General features: G+C 32.4%; 1 long non-coding RNA gene across 1 annotated transcript in view; it reads right to left on the bottom strand.

Moving 5' to 3' along the window:
* Window positions 1–1,202: 1,202 nt before the first annotated feature.
* Window positions 1,203–10,445, bottom strand: part of LOC143067440 (uncharacterized) — a 10,749-nt gene continuing 1,506 nt past the window's right edge. The window contains exon 2 of the long non-coding RNA XR_012975949.1: window positions 1,203–1,401. This is a non-coding gene — a long non-coding RNA (uncharacterized LOC143067440). The remainder of the gene's footprint in view (window positions 1,402–10,445) is intronic.

Genomic DNA, 10,445 nt, shown 5'->3' with positions numbered 1-10,445 from the left:
TGTCGGTGTCACAGCGTATTGTTAGGATTCACGGAACAGATTTAGAGATGAGCTACTAGTTTATCTTTCCAAAACGTAAGGCATATCTGCAACATCTTACTACAACCAAAATTGTCCACAGCACATGTTGGAAAAAGTGAATAACTTGGGAAAGAATTGGGATAACAAGAAAACTTTAAGGTAGATTACTTGGTGCAGTTCAAACTACACACGCTGGATGGGCTGTTATATGTATATGTTTGAGATATATGACTACGTATCGTCCATTATAAATAATAACTTTTTATATGAAATATTTTTCTATGAATATACTTGCACATGATCAATTGAAAATTAATATAAAAAAATGGTGACTAGGACAAAATACATCAGTGGCTCACCCGTTAATTCGCTATTTCAAAACTCGGAAAGCGACATTTTACCGCTTAGTGGTAAAGTCGTTTTCGTTAAACCAAGAAATTGTAGATCTCAGAGGCCAAATTCATAGACAGTTTTATCCTGCATCTCTTTTATACAATCCCCTTCCCTTTCATGAATGTGACCTACCGAATTAGACTATTTACCGGATTTGTTATAACATGAACAACACGACGGGTGTCACATGTGGAGTGTGGAGCAGGATCTGATTACCCTCCGGAGCACCTGAGATCACTCTAGTTTTTGATGGGGTTCGTGTTGCTTATTATTTAGTTTTCTATGTTGTGTCATGTGTACTATTGTTTGTCTGTTTGTCTTTTTCATTTTTAGCCAGTTTATTTTCGATTTATAAGTTTGACTGTCTCTCTGGTATCTTTCGCCCCTCTTTTAGAGTGATGTCCTTATTCGAACCAGTATCTCTTATAACTTTCTAAATATTGGTCCTGTAGCAGTTATCAATCTTAACCAGTAAATCTGGTACGAATAATCATACTTTATGACCGATCGGTGCTGTTTGAGATTTTTTTTCTAAAAATGGTCGTTTTTTTTATTTTTTAATTGCTAGTCCGAAAAATCTCTCTGTAATTTTGTAAAAATGTATCATGTGAATATGTGTGATAACTCGTTCGGTCTCTTCTATAGATAGTCTTACAAAGTAAATCATAGTACTTCGTACAATAACGGTATGGATATGCGAATTTATGGACTAAAATGTCTTTGAACATGTATATGATGGACATTTACATTAGGGCATAATAAATACCGGTAAACGGCTTTGACACAAATTTTAAATGGCAGAACTCATTTATTATATGTTCGTCCGTATTTATTCATTCTTGTGTGGATTTCGAAATGGAAGTGATTTTGTAAAGTCACACACTGCAGTGTCAAAGGCTAACAATACTCTTTGGTCCAACTTCTCCTCGCTGAAACTTTCAAAACGATACATCTTTCTATGATCCTGTGATATGAGGCAGGTGTTACCTGTGAAAGAAGAAGTCCATTTTAGGAGTTCTATTTTTATTGTAATGCTGTCATTATTCTTTTTTTTTTTTTTTTTTTTTTTTTTTTTTTTTTTTTTGTAATGTGTTTATTGGCAAAGAACTACATGTATATTAACAATAGTGAATAAGTTCATAATACATCAGCAAAATCGAGTACATAAAGTTGATATTTTGAATCCTTCTATAAACATAGAATATTATTAATAATAATTTGAAAAAAACAATTGAAAATCTTAATCTGAGGTAGCATGGATTGGGTAGATATTTTTATAACGTGAAAGTTAACTTATAAAATCATTCTATTAGTTGGAGCCAGGGGTTCCAGCAGGTGTACGCTCTTTGCAGTGGTTTATTTTTATAAAATATTATTTTTTCAATAAACAAATTTTCTTTAAGATAATTTTTTAAGGCTATACTATTTAATTGTCCACATTGCATTTTTGTTTTGTATATATAGTATTTAGTTAATAGTATTATGAGATTTCTTATGTAGTTTTTTTCTGTTTTTTCTAATATCCCAAATAAGACAATATCTAAATTAAGTGGTAGTTCAATTTGGACTTTTGAATATATCCATTTATTAAGTTCTTCCCAAACATCAAAAACTTTTGGACATGTCCAGAATATGTGTTCAATAGTTTCTATTGAGTCCGAACAGAAAGTGCATTTATTGTTTTGTGAGACTTTAATTTTGTAGAGTAATTTATTAGTTCCCAAAATTCTGTGATTAATCCTGTATTGGAGCCACTGTAATTTTGAGTTTTTAGTAATGTAAAACGGAAGTCTGTATATTTTATTCCAAATAATATTATGTCTATTTAAGATTAAGGACCACTTTTCCTGTGATGTGATATTTGTTATTTTTTCATTTAAAGCATTGTACATGTCTTTTGATCCTTTTGTAGATTTCATAAAAATAGAAATAGTAGTTGGTATAATTGGCCCATAAGGCTTGATAAGCTGATTACTTTTAATATTAAGACTTTTCTTATAGGAATAAACAGCTGACATTACTCCTTGAAATATAAGAAAGTTGGTATCAATATCATATGTTTTTTTAAATTCCTGCCAATTCATTAAATGTCCATCATTATCAATTAAATCATTTATTAGCCAGACGCCCTTTTCAGTCCATTTTTTATACAGAGGGATTTGATTCCCAATTTTAATTTCTTTATTATTCCAAAGATTAGATGTGATAAAATCGTATTCGTTCTTAATAGCTATTTTGGTTTGTAGTTCAGTCCAAGCATTAAAAACCTCCTGCCAAAAAGGATTTCTTACTTGTGTTCTTGGACCTACCAAGAATAATTCATTTAATTCAATTTTTTCAGTACAAGTTAGTAACTTACAATAATTATTAGTTTGTTTGATTATTCTTCTTATCCAAGTTAGTTTTAATCCTTTGATGTATTGTTTTAGATTTAACATGTTTAGCCCACCCAGTTCATATATTTGAGCAATTGTTTCTCTTTTAATTTTGTCTGGTTTACCATCCAAAATAAAATCAAATAATTTTTTTATGAATTGATTTAGTAGTCCATTATTAAGATTTGGTAAAGTTAGAAATAGGTGATTGAGCTTTGAAATTATAAGACTTTTAATTATAGTAATTTTTCCAATTGGAGATAAGTATAATTTTGTTAGACCAGCTTTTCATTGTTCTTTCTATCTCTTTAAATTTGGGTTCAAAATTTAGCGTTTCCATTTCTTGTAAGTCTACTGAATATTTAATACCCAAGAGCGTAAATCTGTTGGAACCCCACTCCAATCCCCACTTTACACACATTGTATCTTGGCTATATTTCTTTTTCCCAATCCAGACTACCTTTGTTTTCTCTAAATTCATCTTGAGACAAGACCATTCAGCATATAGTTCTAAAACACAAAGAGATGCATCTAAGGACTCTGGTGAACCATCTAAAATAAGTGTGGTGTCATCAGCATATTGTGATATCAAAAATTCTGAGTCTTCAATAGTAATACCTTTTATATTTTCGTTTTTTCTAAGTAAAATTCCTAAAATTTCTGCACATAACAAGAAAATGTAAGGGGATAAAGGATCCCCTTGTCTGCAACCTCTTTCAATTGTAAAAAAATCTGATAGAAAATTATTCTGCGTTATTGCTTATTTGGTATTTGTAAAAAAAGTTTTAACCCAATGTTTTATGGAATATCCAAAGTTGAAAAAATCAAGAACTTGTTCTATGAAAATCCAGGATATTGTATCAAAAGCTTTTTCAAAGTCAATGAGGAGGAGAATGCCTGGGATATCATTTTCTTCAGTGTAGTGTAGTAAATCGTATATTAGTCTGGTGTTTTCACCAATAAATCTACCAGGTATAAATCCTGTCTGGTCATTATTAATTATGCCCGCGTCACACTGTCCCGATTTTTCTATACGATGGACACCCGAATGCGAAAATTGTAAGTTCGTACGAAGTTGGTCCCGATCTCGTTAAAATACCAAAAAGTGACCGAAGCAAGTACGATGAATAACGAAGTCTATACGATGGTGCCGAAATTATATACGATTGCAAAAGATGGACATACGAAGGTTAACCGAAGACGGGAATTTAAGCTTCATATCTCAGCCGAAGCCTACACGATGGATTACGATGATGGCGCGATGGCCATACGATGTCTAAAAACCGTCGTGTACATCTTACGATGCATTTAAATTATATGCCGATATACATATATCCATATTTGTCCCCAATATGTTACATACGAGGAGATGCCACGCTCGGCATTGCCTTGTTTGAACTGTAAAATGTGTGCACTAGTCTGAATAATCACCCATAATTATGCCCATGTTTACTGATCTATCTTAAAGATAAGGTAATGGGTTCGTTGACCCCTTTTATTCAAAAAGAGCTCTTTCCAGGAGAATATCATAATAATATAGACAAAAGGAAGGACGTGGGGAAAGCAACAAATGCGGCAAAATATGACATATAGAAAACAAAATGGTTATGGAGTAAACATTCGTGTGACAACAACTCAGACGATACATAAAAAAAATCAGAATAATGAAGAAAAAGTTGGTTTCCCTATATACGTGTACCTGCAGTGTTGGTGTACGAGACGCGTTTATGATTTTCATTATGTTACTTGATATGAAAAATTGACAAAAAATAATATTTTACTTGTAAAAGTAAATCCTGAGCCTGTAATAGCTGCTCTTCTTGTTCCATTTGAATTAATAGAAACAACGCTGTCGCCTTTCTTGTTCTCATAGAATCATATGATATGAGCTCCATGTTTTGTGAACGTCTTTCTTAACTGTCGTATTAGACTGACCAGTACATATCGCGCATGGCACTTTAAATGTATTTTAGCGCGAAAATTAACTTACATTTAGCTGGATTTATTGCCGTCGTAGTTCCATCTTGTCGCCTTCGTACTTTTATTCGATGGCAACACGATGGGATTACGAGGTCTTCACGAAGTCGTGTTGCCATCGTAAGACCTTCGGGTAGCTTCGTGATTCATTCGTGTAGACATCGTAATGTCAAAACTGCCCGATGGAAACGATGAAAACACGAATGCAATACGATGTTCAAAGATGCATTCCCGGTGACATTACGATGGTGAGGATGGTGATACGAACTCAATACGAACCCTCAACATCGGACGCACCTTCGGGGATTTTTTAACATGTTAAAAAATTTAGAACCCTTCCCGAAGTTGTCCCTGAAGGCTAGAAAAAGTGGCCGATGGTTCTAAGATGATTAAAGATGGCACTACGAATAGCCCGATCTGGATACGATTAGTCCCGATTTTGAAAATTTCCATAATCGTGTTGCCATCGGCGTAAAAATCGGGACAGTGTGACGAGGGCATTAAGATTGTTAAAACTGACTTTATCCTTTCTGCAATACAACTTGATGCTAATTTATAAATATTATTTAAAAGACTAATTGGCCGCCAATTCTTCATGTATTGTTTTGGTTTGTCACCTTTTGGTATGCAAGTTATAATACCTTGTTTTTGGGTAATAGACATTTCCCCTTGGTTATAGCCATATTTAATTGATCTATGTATGAATTTACCTATATCAATCCAAAAAAATTTTAGGAATTCATTTGTGTATCCATCCGATCCAGGGCTTTTCTCATTTTTCATTCTTTTAATTGCATCAGTCAATTCTATAAATGATATTTCCCCTTCTAACGACTCTTTCATATTTTCAGATAATTTTGGTATATCTTTATGGGGTAAAGCATTGCTCAGATTAATAGATTTTATTGTCTCATTTTTGGAATATAGATTTTTGTAATAATTTTTCGCTTCGTTTAGAATTCGTTTTTGGTTTTCAATTATATTTCCTGATTTATCAATTAATTTAGGAATTGTTTTATTTACATAATTTTATGTCTCTAAATTTATGAAATATTTTGAAGGTTTCTCTCCTTCTTCTACCCATTGTGTTTTTGACCTTATGCATTGACCCCTCATTTTATTTTGTCTGAGAATTCTAAGATCTGTTTTCTTTTTTTCTATCTGTTCCAAAATTTCATCTGTTTGGGTTATTTCTTCCAACTTGTTTATATCTTCAGATAACAAATGTTCTGATTTATTTGTTTCTTTCTTTTTAAATGAAGCATATGATATTGTTTTCCCCCTTATTTCAGTTAACAATGTTTCTAAAAATAGTTGATCACTAATTGTGAACTCAATTTCACTAGAGTCTATTAAGTTTAGGTTTTCTCGATTATATACAAGAGAAGCATATTGCTCTTTAGTTTTATTTATTACCTCTTGAACAATATGGACATAATTTGGATCATATAGAAGAGAGTTGTTAAATTTCCATAAACCCCTCCCAATTCTGAAGTTATTAAGTTTTATTTGTAAAATAATAGGTGAGTGATCTGATCTATAACTATTTTGTATCTTTAAGTCATGTACATTTGGATAAAAGCTCTGTGAAACTAAAAAAAATCTAGTCTGGCCTGCTTTATAGGGTTTGGTTTCCTCCAAGTATATCTTTTACTTTCTGGATATAGTTCTCTAAAGGGATCAGTTAGGTTGTAAATTTCCTTTATATCTAAAACTTTTTCCTTGGCTTTTGGATTATTTATATTTAAGTAATTAAAAGTATCAAGGTCTTGATTTTGCACTAAATTATAATCTCCTGTCACAATGACTGTATGATTATCAAATTCTTCAATTATTTCACTAACTTTATCATAAAAATCAGGGCTGTCACTGTTTGGACCATATAATGTAATTAAAGTAATATTGCTATCTTCAATTTTAATATTCAATCCTAATAGATTACCATTTTGATCTTTTTTACTTTGTAAAATCTTATATTCAAAATTATTATTAAATAAAATGGCCACTCCTCTTTGATTTGAAGAAAAGGAACTAAAGACACATTCTCCACCCCATTGATTCTTAACAAATTGTTCATCTTTTTCAGAAAAGTGTGCATCTTGAAGACAATACATGTTACAATCTTTTGCTCTTAGATAGTCTAAAACATCTCTTCGCTTTTCAATTGAATTAAGTCCTTGGCAGTTGTATGAGACAATCTGAATAAGATTATTTTTCATTTAGAGTATAAATGACACAAATAGTTTGAAACATAATGTATATATAAAATGACAGAAAAAGTCCAACACAACTGGCAATAAGTAAAGAAAAGTTAACACAATCTGTGTTATGTAGTAATGGTCTGGTCTCTGATTCGAACATGATGTTAATAATAATACTTCTGCTATGATTTCTATACCTTCATGTATATTTGCCAATAAAATAATAAACAAAATAAAAAAACATTGTAAAGAAAAGAAATAAAAAAAAATTGAGTAAAAAATAAAGGAAAATAATAAATAAGAGCAAGTTAAAAAATACAAGATGTATACCTGCAAATGGTATAGTCACCCAGCTTACTGAAATTACAATTTATAGTCTTCTGTTGGGGGGGGGGGGGGGGGTATTTGTTATACTTTGATCAAAGGTTAACATTATAAAATGATCATTCATTGAGTTGAAAATATAACTTGATTTATGAATAAATCAGCTGTACTCATCACAACATTCTTTTGCAGTTCTAATTAGTTAATATTTTTTAAATATACTGAGTACAGCTCTTGTTTCAAACTAAAAAAAAAAATCCAAATGCAATGAATATCTTTTGAGTTATTTCCCTTTGATTGTGAAAAGTAGATTTGTGTTAAATCTTGAAATTATTTTTGTCTTTACTTTTCCTAAATTGTCACCTAAGGGTGTTTTAGCTAAAGTTTTTTTTTTTTATTTTCAAGTTTCACTGTCAAGGTTTCATTGCATGTTTATGAACATCTTTGGTATAAATACTATCCATTAAGAAGTCTAAACTATAGTTCCTGATCTTTAGTCCTAAAAGTTGAATATGTAAATGCAAACAATATATGTAACAACAAATTAACACCTACTACCTGTGTTTAAGGAGCAATGTAATGAGATATTGCAATGTATACCAAAGCTTCCTATTCAAAATATGAAGTCATAGCTTATTAGACAATCATGACAATGTAAACTTTATGCTAATTCTGATTTCATCTACATTTATCCATGTGTACAGAAAACGAAAGGCCTGCTTTAAATTTCAGTATAAGTTATGAGGAAATTAGTTATCACTGTTAATTAAGAAGCAACTTAAATTATTAAGTCTAAGTTATATGATTATGATAACATTGTTTTGTAGTAACATTAAAAATTGTGATTAAAATATATATTATTTCTGTTTTTACACATGTGTGTGTCTGAGTGTTTCCACATATTATGTACATGTATCATATTTTATTATATGTAGCCGTCATTTTGAACCAATTAATTTTCTTTATGCCCGCGTCACACTGTCCCGATTTTTACGCCGATGGCAACACGATTATGGAAATTTTCAAAATCGGGACTGATCGTATCCAGATCGGGCTATTCGTAGTGCCATCTTTAACCATCGTAGAACCATCGGCCACTTTTTCTAGCCTTCGGGGACAACTTCGGGAAGGGTTCTAAATTTTTTAACATGTTAAAAAATCCCCGAAGGTGCGTCCGATGTTGAGGATTCGTATTGAGTTCGTATCACCATCCTCACCATCGTAATGTCACCGGGAATGCATCTTTGAACATCGTATTGCATTCGTGTTTCCATCGTTTCCATTGGGCAGTTTTGACATTACGATGTCTACACGAATGAATCACGAAGCTACCCGGAGGTCTTACGATGACAACACGACTTCATGAAGACCTCGTAATCCCGTCGTGTTGCCATCGAATAAAAGTACGAAGGCGACAAGATGGAACTACGACGGCAATAAATCCAGCTAAATGTAAGTTAATTTTCGCGCTAAAATACATTTAAAGTGCCATGCACGATATGCACTGGTCAGTCTAATACGACAGTTAAAGAAGACGTTCACAAAACATGGAGCTCATATCATATGATTCTATGAGAACAAGAAAGGCGATAGCGATGTTTCTATTAATTCAAATGGAACAAGAAGAACAGCTATTACAGGCTCAGGATTTACTTTTACAAGTAAAATATTATTTTTTGTCAATTTTTCATATCAAGTAACATAATGAAAATTTGTTGCTTTCCCCACATCCTTCATTTTGTCTATATTATTATGATATTCTCCTGGAAAGAGCTCTTTTTGAATAAAAGGGATCAACGAACCCATTACCTTACCTTTAAGATAGATCAGTAAACATGGGCATAATCATGGGTGATTATTCAGACTAGTGCACACATTTAACAGTTCAAACAAGGCAATGCCGAGCGTGGCATCCCCTCGTATGTAACATATTGGGGACAAATATGGACCCTATATTTGTATATGACACATGCAGAAAATAGTAAATTGAGTATGCATATTTGATACATAAACTAATTTTTTAGAAATCAACAAAAACATTCAGTAACTGGAAATACCTTTAATATTGTCTTTAGAACCAGCAGGTAAAAAATGAGCAACCAATTTCCTGGGTATTATGCTATTTCAAGGAGAAAAAACAAGTCCATCTGCATGACCTTGACCTTTGGCCTTGAACGTAAAAAATGTCAAATCATTACAAGGAGGAACAATATACCAAATGTGGTTAAAATATTTTGAAGAATATTGGTTTTAGTGTGTCCACAAGGGTGATATTGCCTTGTATTACAACTGCAACTGTGACCTTGACCTTTGAACTTTAAAGTCAGAGCGCTTAAGCTGTACACGACGTCTTTAGACATCGTATGGCCATCGCGCCATCATCATAATCCATCGTGTAGCCTTCGTGATCTATCGTGTAGGCTTCGGCTGCGATATGAAGCTTAAATACCCGTCTTCGGTTAACCTTCGTATGTCCATCTTTTGCTATCGTATATAATTTCGGCACCATCGTATAAACTTCGTTATTCTTCGTACTTGCTTCGGTCACTTTTTGGTATTTTAACGAGATCGAGACCAACTTCGTACGAACTTACAATTTTCGCATTCGGGTGTCCATCGTATATAAAAATCGGGACAGTGTGACGCGGGCATTACCAGGATACATGTAAGTAAGTCATGGTAATATAGCGAGAGTTCTTGTACATCATTACATGTGTACATAAGTAAATCTATTATCTATGGAACCTATATATATCAGATAAATCAATATGAAATTAATTCGCCATCTCAGAATCTAACACAATGTGAATAAAACGTACACCAAATTATTTTGATTGGTTTATGAATAATATAATGTAACTTAATTGGCTTAAAGTTTTGTTAGTACATGTACATCTAAATTTCAAGAATAATCATTTTCAATTGATAATTGGCCTTTAGCTTCTGAAACGGTGAATTGTCAAGTTTGATAACAACATGCATGTCATTATTCTTTAGTGAAGAGGGATATTCAAATTTAGGGGAAACGGCATGACTTACAACATTGCAGCCTCCGTCAAAAGAACAGGGACAGAGTAATTGACATAAAATACGTAAAATGTTATAATATAATCAATGGCCATTCATTGCATTTGTTTAAATGGTCAGTCTTTTG

The sequence above is a fragment of the Mytilus galloprovincialis genome, chromosome 3 (genome assembly GCF_965363235.1).
Source record: "Mytilus galloprovincialis chromosome 3, xbMytGall1.hap1.1, whole genome shotgun sequence".
NCBI classification, from domain to species: domain Eukaryota; kingdom Metazoa; phylum Mollusca; class Bivalvia; order Mytilida; family Mytilidae; genus Mytilus; species Mytilus galloprovincialis.
The sequence above is the reverse complement of the archived record's forward strand: the minus strand, read 5'-3'. Positions and strand labels throughout refer to the sequence as shown.